We start from the raw sequence: 15,143 nt of genomic DNA, 5'->3' as shown, positions 1-15,143 counted from the left end.
CCTGCCTCAGCCTTCCTAGTTCTGGGATTACAAGCCTGCACCCCTACACCTGGCTGGACTCCAGTTATTTAGTAGCTATGTGCTAATCAATAGCATTTCTGTCTCAAGAAAAGGAACTTTCAAAAGTTATTTTGATCTCACTGGTTGAACCCTACCACTCCTGACAGCATGCATATTGTTGCCAGCCACTCTCAATCTCCCTTTGCCAATAGCTTTGTGATTAGCCCTTAACCAGGAAAGAGTTCTTACTGCTTAGTGAAGTTTGATATAGGAAGAGTATTTGGACAGTTTGTGCTTCATTAATACAAGTTTGGTTTGTTAAATCCCCAAGTATTGCTTTACAAATTCTTAGATTAAAAATTAATTACAATAATTATCAACAAATACAAAAAGTCAAGAAAATAATGAAAACCCATCTGTCTGTTTGGCTTTGGAGAACATAGCACAGTGGCAACAACAGAACACTGCCATCTTTTAGAGTGAGTTCTTAAAGTGACATGCCACATATAATCGTTATTAGTTCTTGCATGCAAGATGTCCAAATTCTGTCTTAAAGCCTGAATACACTCTAAGAAGAAATTGGTAATATGAATCATAGGAATTCACTGACATAGAAATTTTTTAGATGGTTGATTATTTTTCAGAAAAACACAAGATATTTCTAAGATTATTCTTAGAAATATCTTGTGTCCAAGGTCTAATGAAAGATTTCTCAATAGGCATTTCTATTGCTATTAAGCTTTAATTACATTTTGATCACATGCATAGGATTATCATATCTGAGCATGGAAGGAGGAAACTTGCCACACTATAAATCATTTACATAAGATTAAAGAATTACAATTATATTTAACATGGTCATTTGCTAGTACAGAGTGTTTTTTTTTTTTTTATAAACAATTGTTTTCACAAATGACTTATCTCTGGGTGTCATTCTTCTACATTTATCACATATATAATATCCGTGAATATTTAAGTTTCCCTTAAATAAAACTAGATAATGAAAGCCATAAAGAAAAAACTGAACAAAAAATTTTCTTAGTCAAAGAAAACTAAATAAAAATTTTAAATCAGTATTTAAGTGGATTTTGTGTTCATTTCCAAGTTATTCTGTTCCCCCAAAAGAAATTTTCTCAATAATAGATACTATTAATGAAAAGGGAAACTAATAAATATGTTTGTAACAACTTATTATCAGTTTGTATGTATTTAAATGCTTATGTTAGAATGCAAACGAATCTTCAAAATCAGCTTAAGTTAAAAAAAAGATTTTCCATAGTTATAGAAAATATTAACATATAGTTAATGCCTAGATTTCTAATAGCTTTTTATTATTTTGACTTAATCAAAATAATAAATATTGATTGATATAATATCCAGTTGGTTAAATGTGATGCAATTTTTTATATCAGATATAGATTTTATAATTTATAACTAATTTACCATGAATATTACCTATGATGAAGTGGTACAGTCTTTTTTGGTTTTGTATGTTTGGTTTTGAGGGGGTGCTAGAAAATGAACTCAGAGACACTTTACCACTGAGCCACATCCCCAAACCTTTTGTGTGTGTGTGTGTGTATGTGTGTGTGTGTGTCTGTGTGTGTGTGTGAGAGAGAGAGAGACAGACAGAATCTCACTAAATTGCTTAGGGCCTTGCTAATTTGCTGAAGCTGGCCTCAAATTGACATCATCCTGCATTAGCCTCCTGTGTCACTGGGATTAGAGGTATGCTCCACTGTGTTCAGTAAGTGGCACAGTCTTAAAGGACCAGTAGAAAAACAAAAGGCTCCTCCTGCTAAAGTGTAATCTGAGTTTAGAAAATTAAAACAAATTGTTCTTGGGTTGAGGATGTGGCTCAAGCTGTAGCGCTCTCGCCTGGCATGTGTGCGGCCCGGGTTCCATCCTCAGCACCACATACAAACAAAGATGTTGTGTCTGCCGAAAACTAAAAAAATAAATATTAAAATTCTGTCTCTCTCTCTCTCCCTCTCTCTCTCTTAAAAACAAAACAAAACAAACAAACAAAAATTGTTCTTAATAAATTACTGAGTTTACTAATCATACAGGAAATTATTCAAAATCCAGAATTGTCAGATGTGAGATATATAGTCCCTATTTGTAAACTATTTAAAGAAATAATATATATATTGAAAAGGAGAAAAGAAAAGATGGACTGTTGGCCCTCTGTGTTGTGGGTTGGCAGTAGAGAGTAAGAAGGATTATCAAAAATTGCCAGATACTGCTTAAAAATAGAGCTTTGGGAAATGACAAAAACAATACTTGAAAACAAAAAATTCTGCATGGACTATCAAACAAATTAGACACAGCTGTAATTAGTCAAATGGTAAATAGACAAAAATAACTGAAAGCAAAACAGGGGGAGACAAAATAGAAGTCAAAAAACACAAAGTATAGAATGAGAAAGTCCTACATAATCAGATTCCCAGATATAGAGATCTATTCACTGTATGAAACAGAGTGACTACTAGTATTTATGTTTTATATTTTCTAATTTTTAAATTATTTTTTAACAGACACATAGAAAATAAAATTTGTCCATGCTTATGGGGTACCATGTGATGTTTTGATACATGTATACCTTCTGTAATGCTTAAATGAGGTAAGCATGCTTAACTAGTCAAATATTGATCATTTTTTTCTGCTGAAAATTTTCAAAATCCTTTCTTCTATCTTTGTAAATTATACAGTACATTATTTGTAGAGTTTATCAGAGACACATTATTAAATCAAACAGAAACGACAGCATTTACCAATGAGGATGATCTAGAAAAAATAAATCCCCACATTGTCGTGAAACTGAAGACACAGAGGAAACCTTAAGAGAATTAAGAGACTCAAATAGGGCTGGGGATGTGGCTCAAGAGGTAGCGTGCTCGCCTGGCATGCATGCGGTCCGGGTTCGATCCTCAGCACCACATACCAACAAAGATGTTGTGTCCGCCGAGAACTAAAAAATAAATAATAAAAATTCTCTCTCTCTCTCTCTCTCTCTCTCTCTCTCTCTCTCTCTCTCTCCTCTCTTACTCTCAAAAAAAAGAGACTCAAATAATCTACAAAAGAAGACAGATTAATAACATCCCCAAAAGCAAAGATAAAAAGACAAAAATGATACTACAGTAATACTGTCTAAATTGTGATAATAATGAGTAGAATTATAGCAGAATTGGTCTAGTTAGAGGGGCTAGAGCTGCTTGATCACAAGATGTGTTTTCAGTGGTGAGTCTTAATTTGTTCTCAAAAATGAAAAGACTTTTTTTCATTGACAGACTTTTTCTAGGAAATTTCTAAAGACTGCATTTCAGGGAGATTCAAAATGGCATCAGAATGAAGACCAAAGAAACAAGAAGAAATTATGAATAAAGAAATAGATAAATTTAAAGTACTACTGTGTGGAATTATGCTGATGGTGATTTTAATTGGGGAAATTTAATTTGAAATAGAATTAAGTTATTAAAACTAACCCCCCCCAATGTAAACCTTAAATAGTTATACAAACAGTAATGAAATGTCTTTATTAGGTAAAAATTCTACTACAAAGTAAGCCCCATGTTGCTAAGATTTTACAAATGTGATCTTCCAAATTTTCAAAGAACATAAATGATTTCAACAAAGAACACTCTTAATTTATCTATAATATAAAACAATTTTTAAAAGTTTACAGATGGCACACATCTATAATCTCAGACTTGGGAGGCTGAGGCAGGAGGATTGCAAGTTTGTCGCCAGCCTCAACAATTCAGCAAGGCTTTAAGCAACTTAGTGAGATCCTGCCTCAAATTTTAAAAAAATAAATAAAAATAGCTGGGGATGTAGCTCAGTGGTTACCAGACTTTCAGTTCAAATCCTGGTACCAAAAGAGAAAGAGAGGGGAGCATTTGCCTAACATGCATGGAGCCCTGGATTCAATCCCAGTACCATAAGAAAAAAAATTGAAAAATTTCTTTGCAAAAAAACCTCTGACATACATTAAACTGAAGTGGGTTTATACCAGAATATTTTAGTTTATAACATCTCTAAGTACAATCCACCTCCAGGACAGATTGCAGGAGAAAACTCAAAAGATCATCTAAATACTTGCACATAACACATTTTAAAGAACGAAAGCAGTTCATATAAATAAATATGTACAAAATATGAAACAAAAGAAAAAATCATTTTGAAATCTGATAAAAGACATCTACAAGAAATCCATAATAAATGTCATTTAATGGAGAATCACAAAAATATTTCAATACCAGAACAATTAAAAATATGATTTATCATCTTCTGTATTTGAATCGTAGACTAGACCTCAGAGAAATGAGAAGAGAACATTAAAAGACATGAGGAATTTAAAAAAACTACAAATGTGTTTCTTGATCACATTTTATATTGTGCATAACAACGATGTTTCAATCAACTATGGAAAGAATATACGATGGTGATCAAAGAAGATAACAACACAACTGATAAAGCTCCTATCACCTAGTTCATTGCTGCTGTTTTAACATTATACTAAAATGAATTTCCCACGTTTGTGGAGATACAGGTGCAAACAAACCCACTGCACTGCCAGTCAGATAAGAATATGTCACAAAAAATTATTGTAGTACATAAAACTCAATAATAATAATAAATAACTATATTACTGTTTTGTGTATTTACTGTATTATACTTATATCATTAAAGTATGCTCTTACTTACTGAAAAATTAAACTGCAGACAGACTCAGGCAGGTCCTTCAGGAGGTATTCCAGAAGTAGGCAGCTTCAAGCACGTTCCTGCCCTTGAGGACAAGATGTGAAGGTGGAAGACAGTGATATCGATATATTGATGATTCTGACGCTGTGCAGGCCTAACGTGTTCATACATGTTCAAGTATAACAAAAAGTTTAAAAGTTAGAAAGCAATTTTTAGTAAAAAAAATACAAAAATGTTATAGAATAGGATATAAAGAAAGAAAACATTTTTTTATATCTCTATAATGTATTCATGTTTTAAGCCGTGGTTTTGCAAAGTATCCAAAAAGTTTAAAATGTTTAGAAAATTTTAAAAAGTTACAGTAAGCTAGAATTAATTTATTACTGAAGAAAAGTGTTTTTAAAGTGAGCCTGGCCTAAGTCTACAATATTTATAAAGTCATGTTCTAGGACTTCACATAGACTCATTCACTCACTGACTCACCTGGAAAAACTTACAGTCCAGCCAACTTCACATGGTAAGTACATTTTACAGGTGTATCATGTATCTATATATTTTTTTCTTTATTTCTTACATACATGACAATAGTGGAATGCATTACATTCATAATTATCCATTTACAGCAAAATTTTTTATAACTCTGTTTATAAAGTATATTCATGCCAAATTATGCCATTATACATGAGCGCTCTCTCTCTCTCTCTCTCTCTCTCTCTCTCTCTCTCTCTCTCATTACAATTCTTAATACACTTTTTTTTTGTATTTTGTCCTACATTCTCTAGGTATGCCTAGATACACACTAACAATTGTCTACAATATCTAGCCCAGTGACATGCCGTACAGGTTGTAACCTAGGAACAATAAGCTCTGGAGTATGGCCTGGGTCTGAGAGGGCCACACACTCAGGTTGTTTAAGTGAATTCCATGGTGCTTGCTCCATGACACCTAATGACAAAGTTTTCAGAACACTTCCCTGTCACCAAATGACCCAGACTGTACTTATCTAAGAGTGTCTACATACCAAATCCGTACTGATCTATAAATGATAAAATCAGTAAAGAAGTTTAAAAAAAATTGACAGGTAATTGAATATAATATGAATATAAAACATAAATTGCCATTTCTACGTATCATCAAACAACATAATAGCAAAGCAGAAAACTATTCCAACCTTCAGGAAATCACTCAAGTCTTATACTCAACAAGAATTTTTCTGACTACCTGGTTTAAAATTACTATTTGCTATTAAATTCACAAACACTACCACTTCTGTTTCCCTTATTTTTTTTTCTTTCTTTCTTTTGGTATAGCATTCTTTACTATTTTATCCATTGTCCGTCTCCTTCAACCAGATTAGATGGAAAGGCTATAGGAATTTTTTTCTTTCTTCTTATTTTTAACTACTGTATCATGTGAACCTAGAACAGACATAATAGGGGCTCAAAAATTTTGTTAGATAAATAAGCTTTGCAAATGTATAAAATACATCATTTATAATATCAAAAATTATGAAGCATTAATGAATCTATGTAATAATACATGCAAGAACCTTCTGGAGAAAATTATACAGTTTAAAAGGGAGACGTGTGAATGGTGACAAATACCATGTTTATAGATAGAGGTTCTCAATATTGAAACATATAATTAATCTCCAAATAGATTTTATAAATTCAGGGCAATTTTAACCAAGTTTCAGCAGCATTTCCAATGAACTTATCAATCTGATGTTAACATTTCCAAGAAAGAACAAAAGTCCACAAATAACCAGAATTCTTGTAAAGAGAAGGAAGGAGGGGAAGAAAGATTCAAGAAAAGACAGGCTAGACTTTTCAGATTAAGAGTTACAATAAATAATGACTTGCTTTTAGTACAGAAAAACTAATGGACTATAGTAGAGAGATAGAAAGAGCTCATTATACAAATAAATTTTTTTCTTTTTTGTTTTTATTAGTTATGCATGTCAGTAGAATGTATTTTGACATATTATACATATATGGAGTATAACTTCACATTCTTCTAGTTTTACATGATGTAGAGTTACATTGGTCATGTAATCATATACGCACATAGGAAGGTAGCATCTGATCCATTCCATTGTCTTTCTTATTCCCTTTCCCCCTTCCTTCCCTTCATTGCCCTTTGTCCAATACAAAGCACTTCTGTTCTTCCCTACCTTTCCCACTCATTGTGAGTTAACATCCACATATCAGAAAGAAAATTTGATCTTTGATTTCTGGGGATTGGCTTATTTCACCTAGCATGATAGTCTCCAGTTCCATCCATCTACTGGCAAATGCTATAATTTCATTTCTATTTATGGCCGAATAATATTCGGCCATAAATATATACACATAATAATATGTGTATATAAACACATTTTCATTATCCATTCATCTGTTGAAGGGCACCTAGGCTGGTTCCATAGTTTAGCTATTGTGAATTGAGCTTCTATGAACATTGATATGACTGAATCACTGTAGTCTGATAAATTTTAAGTCTTTGAGGTATAAACCAAGGAGTGAGATAACTGAGTCAAATGATTGTTCCCTTCCAAGTTTTCTGAGGAATTTCCATAATGCTTTCCAGAGTAGTTGCATCAATTTGCAGTCCGATTATCAATGTATGAGTGTACTTGTTTGCCCACATTCTTGCCTGTTGGGAATGGCAAATAAATTATGTTCCTTGTGCAAAGGAATTGATTTGAGACTGCCTAGCTGCTGTGGTAATGCCTTGTTCAAAGAGAAATTTCTTGTGAGCCACAGATTTGTCAGTTCTTCACCTTGCATTCAAACTCCAGCTGCCTGTGGGTAGAGGATTATGGGCACAAACTAATAATTATAATTGGGCTGTTTATAACTTCAACTTCATTCCTGTTTATCTTGAAGAAAATTTCTCATGAAAAATCCTTTTGGTGTTTAAACCTATATAATAAATGTGCTGAGCTTGTTTGTGATCACTGCTTCCCTATCAGTGTTGTTTGTAAACCACTGGGACTTGGCTTTTTCTCTATTTATGTGTCTGTTTGTCTTTTCTTCATCTTCTCACCCCCTGGTTTGATTGTCTGAATTAACGGCCATGCATGTCACAGCACTTGCCAACATTTATTCTTGCTTGTATTTCTTTTTTTTTTTTTTAAGAGAGAGTGAGAGAGGAGAGAGAGATAGAGAATTTTTAATATTTATTTTTTAGTTCTCGGCAGACACAACATCTTTGTTGGTATGTGGTGCTGAGGATCGAACCTGGGCCGCACGCATGCGAGGCGAACGCGCTACCGCTTGAGCCACATCCCCAGCCCCTTGCTTGTATTTCTTAATAATTGCCATTCTGACTGGAGTGAGACGAAATCTCAGTGAAGTTTTAATTTGTATCTAACTGCTAGAGATGTTGAACATTTTTAAAAATATTTGTTGACTGATTGTATTTCTTCTTCTGTGAAGTGCCTATTCAATTCCTTTGCCCATTTATTAATCGGGTTTTGGGGGGTTTTTTGGTGTTAAGTTTTTTGAGTTCTGTAGCAAAAAATGGAAATTTAAAATCTAACTGTTGTGATATTGGAAATCACTGTGGAAAAGGAAAACTAATCAATAACCTGAGCTGAAGCATTGCTTTCCTAAATTAAAAATGAATAAATAAACTGTTGTCATTATACATAAAAGTTAATTTCTGAACAACTACAGACATAAATGTGAATGGAATGCATTAATACATTTAGAATAATATATGATGAAATACAGTTGGATTTTTTACAAATGTACAGGGTAAAATTTTTTAAACATAGTTTAAAAAATAGTTTGATCATAAAAATATTGATGAATTCACTATATAAAATCAACAAACTTATGTTTACCACAGAATATCACAAATAAAGTGATCAGTCTGGTCACAAATTCAAAGATCAAAATTAGTAGTCTATATATAAGTCAATGTAAAAAAAGAGTCTTTAGAATAAAAGGATAAAAGAATGTATTAATCACCATACTTAAGGAAACAATAATGGCAAATAATCAAATAAAAGATAATAAACCTCATCAGTAATCAAAGAAACATAAACCCAGATGAAAACCAGATAATTTTATACACAATTAACAGTGAAAATGAATGTAAAATGGTGATAATGCTATGGATCAATATGAGTTCTCAGGCTCTCCAATATGTATTCGGACTGGCTGAATAATTTTGAAAAGAAATTTAATATGGTCTTGTAAATTTGATTGTGTGCATACTCTTCTGCCCATAATCTCCACCACTTCTAGGAATATGATCTAGAAATGATTTAACATTAGTATTAGATATGTACAAAATTATTCATAGCCTTGGTATTGAAAATACAAGGCAAATTTGCATGGAGTTGAGATGGATAAATTAGCTGTGGTATATTTAGGTAATAAAGCATTGTAAATCAGTTAAAGACAAGTTAGTTATGAACAATACTATGAATAAATCTTAGTAACAGTGATGTGTGAAACCAAGTTCCAAAGGCTACGTATTGTTGCTACTTTCAAACTTCATCAAAAGCAAATATATTTTTTTCAAAATATTCTTCAGAATAAATCACACATGGAATATTTCTTTAAAAATTTAACAGTTAATTAGAATATAGAATACAGATCTCCAGTGTGGAATTGAGAAGTAGTCCCCAGTTGGGTCAACAGTGAAGACTGTTGTGAGAGATCTAAACTTGAACGATAAATTGTATGCCCATTTTGATACTATTATAATAAATTATTATACATTTTAAAAGAAATTCCACAAAAGAAACAAAACCTAGTGCAATAAAATAAAAGTAATATATTTTCAATAATGCCAACAATAGAAAATTTAAATAATTTTGTTTGTTAACATTTTCTAAAAGATACCAAACTTAAAGTTTTGAGAAACTCATTTCACTATGAGATATATAAACTGTGTAATAATATAAAAATTGATATTTTCTCCCTCATTCGGACTTTGCAAATGACGTATTGATTTAAAATAAAAACATCTTAAAGACATGGTTTTGCCACCAAATTTGGATCTTATGAGCTATGGAATGACTTAAAAACACCACTGTTAATATGGCGATACATATATTCTAATACAAAAACAAAATATAGGGAAATCAAACTAAAGAATGAAATTGAGGATTTTTTAAAAATCCAGTCTCTTACCTATTAGTGAATATAGAAAGATTATATGTGTTTTAGTTAACTTTTGCTTTGCTATGACCAGAAAGCCCAACAAGAACAATTAGAGGAGGAAAAGTTTATTTTGGTTCACAGTTTCACAGGTTCAGTCCATGGTCAACTGAATCCATAGCTCTGGGTCAAACATGAGGCAGAACATCATGGTAGAAGGACCTGGCAGAGGAAAGTGGCTCAAAAATTGGCAACAAAGAAGCAGAGAGAGCTCTGTTCATTAGGGGAAAAAATATAAATCCCAATGCATGACTCCAGTGACCCACTTCCTCCAGCCACTCCCTCCCTACCCAGAGTTAATCCACTGATGAGATCATACCTCTCATAATCTAATCATTGCATCTCTGAAAATTCTTACATTGTCTTGCACATGAGCTTTTGGGGGATACCTCATATCTGAACCATAACAACATAAAATATTACTATTATACTTGCTGGCCTCTGAGATGGTCCTATTAAAAGACAAATTCCATAAAACTTTGGAATGTACGCAAGTGGTTAAAGAAATAACTAAACAAACTGTCCCTAAATTGCAAAGGATGAAATGCATTGCACAAAGATTCCCAGTCGTCTCAAGTCCCCAGACCAACTTCAGAAAAACAAATCATTAATGTTGTAGAAAATATATACAAAACAAAAACAACACAAAAATGCTAATAAAATGAGATAACTTTTAGCTATATTTTATGCAGCTTTTATTATGTGACCCTAGTTCTCCTAAAATAGTATAATTTGGGGGCTTTGGTAAACCAGTCTTTTATATATTTTTTTATGAAAATGACCCCAAATTAACTTGTTCTCCCTTACCAAACACTAAAGCTGACTTCCTTTAGGTTCATTGTATCTTTCTTCTGCTTCCTTTATTTCTTAGACAGTAGTGTTCTATAGCAGCTTCTTTTAGCTTTTGAATTATTGAGTCTCTTAGTGAAAAGTTGTTTCCTCTCTCTAGATCCACTTCAAGTGAGAAAGATGGTGTCTTGGGTGTGTAAGGTATTTTGCTTTATGAATGATATGCTGGTCCTGTTGTGTAGTAGGTGATGTCTTAACCTATATGAACACTGAGGTTGAACTACAGAGAGAATAGACTAAGAGGGAGCCCAGGAAAATGTCACATCATACAGTTTGTTTACTACAGTACACAAAATTATCTTCCATGAGAAGTTTTTTTTTGGGAGGTGGTCCAAGATTTGTCAAAAAGAGGAATAACATAAAAAGTAAACAAATAGGAAAAAAAGAATCAATGAAACAAGAATAATATAAGAAAAGTATAAGTTCTATTCAAAATGTAACAAAAAATGCTTATGATTTCAGCACACTGGTCCCTCAGTATTTATGGGGGATTGGTTCTAGGACCCCTGCAGATATCCAAATCCAGGAATGCCCAAGTTCCTTGTATTAAATGGCAGAGTTTTTACACGTAAACTGTGTGTATCCTCCTGTATAATTTAAATCCTCTCTAGATTATCTATAATACCTAATATAATGTAAATTCTATGTCAATAGTTGTTACACTGTGTTTAGAGAATAATGACCAAGAAATTTTTTTAAAAGTCTGTGCATGTTCAGTACAAATGAAATCTTGTTTCATATAGTTTTGATTTAATATTGGTTACATCTGAGAATGTGATGTGCAACCATGGATACTGAGGACTGACAATATTTTGATATTTTCTTCCAGTGTGCTTTAGTGGACATTATCTTACCCATGGGAAGGAAAAACGAATGGGAGATTTTTCCCAGATATAGTTTTGATAAGGTATCACAAAGGACACTGTGGTACCAAGGGAAGGCAAAATACTGAAAGCCAAATATTTAAATATGGAGATGCATGCTCTGATTTTCACAGGAAGAAAGAAGAATGAATGGTATTAGGGTTTTTATTACCAAGAAAAGGAAAGTAAAAGATGGATTTGGGAGAGAAGAGGCAAGACAAACAATTGCAGATGTGAAATTGAAGGCTACTTCCATAGCACCTTGGAGGAAGGGAAGCCAGAGAGAGCAACATTCCAGCAGGGAGCACAGTGCTCCCCATGCTGGTGCTCTGAGCATCTATAGAAATGACTATGTGTCAAACAGGGGAGAAATGGAATCATTATTTTTAGAAATTTTTAGACGTTTTCTATTTCCAAGCTGACTATCATAATTTATTTCCCACAGAGTTGTCCATCATCCATAAAAATTGTGTAGGATCTGTGATGCAATCTTGAATTTCTTCTCTCTGGGATATTTTAGTGTAGAACCAGGAGAAACCCAGAGTGATTTTATTTAATTTTTTTCACTCGAACTGGAGAAGAAAATTTCTGTTGAAAATTTGTATTGAAGGATCTTAGAACAAAAACATAGTGACAAAGGCTTTATTTTCATCTCTTGACTGTTTAAACTCTGGAAGTCATTTGATAGTTTAGATGGTGTTTAATTAATAGGCAGCGTTCAAGAAAGGATTGCCAGATACTGAAAACGAAATGGCATCGGGAGCAGAGAGATTTTTGTCACATTGCATGACATATTATGTCAAAAGAACCCCTTGATATTTTGCCAAGAGCAAGGGTAAGGACTAGAGATTACAATCAAACACACTTGCTGCTGAAGTTTTAGTTTGGATTCACAGTCCAGGCAAGAGTTGCTGTAATCATCCAGTGAAATGTTGTACCTGAGAAAGCAGGTTGTTATTACAGGTTGTTAAAGGAGACTGTTTTCTCTAGTCCCCTTGAATTAGTATTCATAGAACCTGAAATAACTTGCATCTTTGAAGTTAGACCACATGTGTGCATTATTAATTGACCAATTATTTTTAACTGAATTTGTAAGTTGCTTATTTTAACAGATGAAAATAATAAAAAAAGGAAAATACAAAAATCAGAACAATAGCAATAGAGTGAGTCTTCTGAATATTCCCAAGTCTTCCATGCAATTTTTTCTTTCTCTGAAAACTAGGGCTTTGTGTTAAATAATGTTGATTTAGGCAGATACTTCCAGTGTCTGGGTGTTGGATCTACATAGATCCAGTGCAGAATATGTATTGATTGGAGATGGTAGTATCTTATGTCTGTTTACTAGACTTTCATTCCACTATTTCCACATAGCTTTAAGACAAAAGGAAAGTAAGCAAAATTGGGTTTAAATCCTGACATTATCCCTGTCTCTTAGTCATTTCAACGCTTGGAATGTGCTTTCCCTCTGAGATGCTATTCTCTTATTTATAATGTAGAACAAAAAATAGTTTAAGCTAGACATTTAACTACTCTGTTTGGCATATGTCATTCACTAAAAGTTGGTATATACAATATTATGTGCTTAAAATTCATTTAATATATTAAACTTTTAATAAGATACACAGAGTACATTCTTAAAAATCATAAATTTCCTGTGAATTCACTGGGTAAAAATTCAGGAAGGTAAAAATAGACTAAGATGCATATTTCTGATTAGATTTTACATGACTAAGAGCGATATTATATGGTTTATTTCAGTATTAATTGTATATCTACAATAGCTAATATTTTGTGTATTTGCCTTCTAAACAGTTGATACAAATTAAAGCAACAGATATTCAAAATAATCTTAGGAAGCAAGAACTAGTAATATATTTCTTTCAGATATAAGGAAATTGAGTTACCAAAATATTAAATAACTTCCCCTAAATCTCACAGTTAGTGAATGACTACATTGGGATTCCAACTAGGCAGGCTGATACTGTACTTGGAACCACTATTCCTCCTGGCTGCCCCATCCCCACTGTAGGCTAGATCCACATTAGATGTTGCATATATTGAATAATCACACTTTTGTTGGGTCCATATTAGAGTGAAGATTAGGGTTAGATCTACAATAAAACCTTTTGGTTATACCGTCGTGCTATGCTATAAATCTACCTACATTTCCTTCTCAATTTCTATGAAATATCACCTTTTAATAAATTTAAGTAATTGGCATACACCTATCTTCATGTGAAACTTGTAAACTCCCTATATAGTTAAATATAAAGAATAAAACAAGCAGCAAATACCCAGGAGTGGGAACAGAAGCTGTAGGGAGAAGTAAAAGCACAACTGTTTCCCTCAGTTTTCATGAGATGTGTAAAATTCACAAGAGGCTCTGAATAAAGATCATTCCAGTCTTGAATTGCAAGGTTATAAGGAGAGTTTTTAATTTCAGAAGAAACAACAATAGATTCATTCACAGATCTAGGGGCTTTGAACAAACCAGAAGTATGAATAGGTTTTCCCATAAATTCCAATTGCTTTTGACTGAATAGAAGGATATGCTAAGTCATAAGATGGCCTCTGTTTGGATCACTGAGAAAGTATACAATGCTCCCTTAGCAACCCATCATTCATGCAGAATTAGAGAAGGGCAGCTCAGTTGTCACATGTTTTCCCTGATGTGACATAGTCAACTTCTTTCCTTATATACTTTTGCTCCTCTCTGACTAACCACCCTCTCCCTTCAAACAAACACTTTCACATGTGTGTACGTACAAATTCAAATGAACACACAAACATACACACACAGATTCACCACCACCAGAGAATTCTTTAAATCAAATCCTGGGGTGACTTTCCATACCAAACTTCTTCACTTCACTTAATGTCTGGTGTGGTATTAGCTAAAGTTCAACAAACATCCTTTTTTAGTTTACAAAACAGTGTTTTTTAGTCAGCTTTTTCACTGCTGTGACTAAAAGTCCTGACAAGAACAAGTTTAGAGGAGGAAAGTTTTATCTGGGGGATCACCGTTTCAGAGGTCATTCGCTAAAAGTTGGTCCATAGACAGCTGGTTCCATTCCTCAGGACCTGAGGTGAGGCTGGATATAATGGCAGAAGAGTGTGGCAAAGGGAAGCATCTCACATGATGATCAAAGAGCAGAGAAAGACTCCACTTGCCAGATAGAAAATATACACCCCCAAAGCACGCCCCCAATGTCTACCTCCTCCAGCCACACCCAACCCACCTTCAGTTACAGCTCAGCTAATTTCATCAGGAGATTTATTCACTGATTGGATTAAGGCTCTCATAACCCAATCATTTCTCCTCTAAACTTTTTAAACCTGCTTGTATTGTCTCACACTTGAGTTTTGGGGATACCTCACATCCAAACCATAGTACATGGTAATGATATTGAGCTAAGAAGGTGCTAAACATAATTTTCTTATATTTAAAAGTTTTAAATCAACATATTTACTTTGAAGTTTTTTGGGGAACAAATAACACCTCCCTGAACTTAAATAAAAAGCAAGCTAGCTTTCCATGCATAGTAGCAGGTAA

This window comes from Ictidomys tridecemlineatus, chromosome 5 (genome assembly GCF_052094955.1).
Source record: "Ictidomys tridecemlineatus isolate mIctTri1 chromosome 5, mIctTri1.hap1, whole genome shotgun sequence".
Taxonomy (NCBI): domain Eukaryota; kingdom Metazoa; phylum Chordata; class Mammalia; order Rodentia; family Sciuridae; genus Ictidomys; species Ictidomys tridecemlineatus.
The sequence above is the reverse complement of the archived record's forward strand: the minus strand, read 5'-3'. Positions refer to the sequence as shown.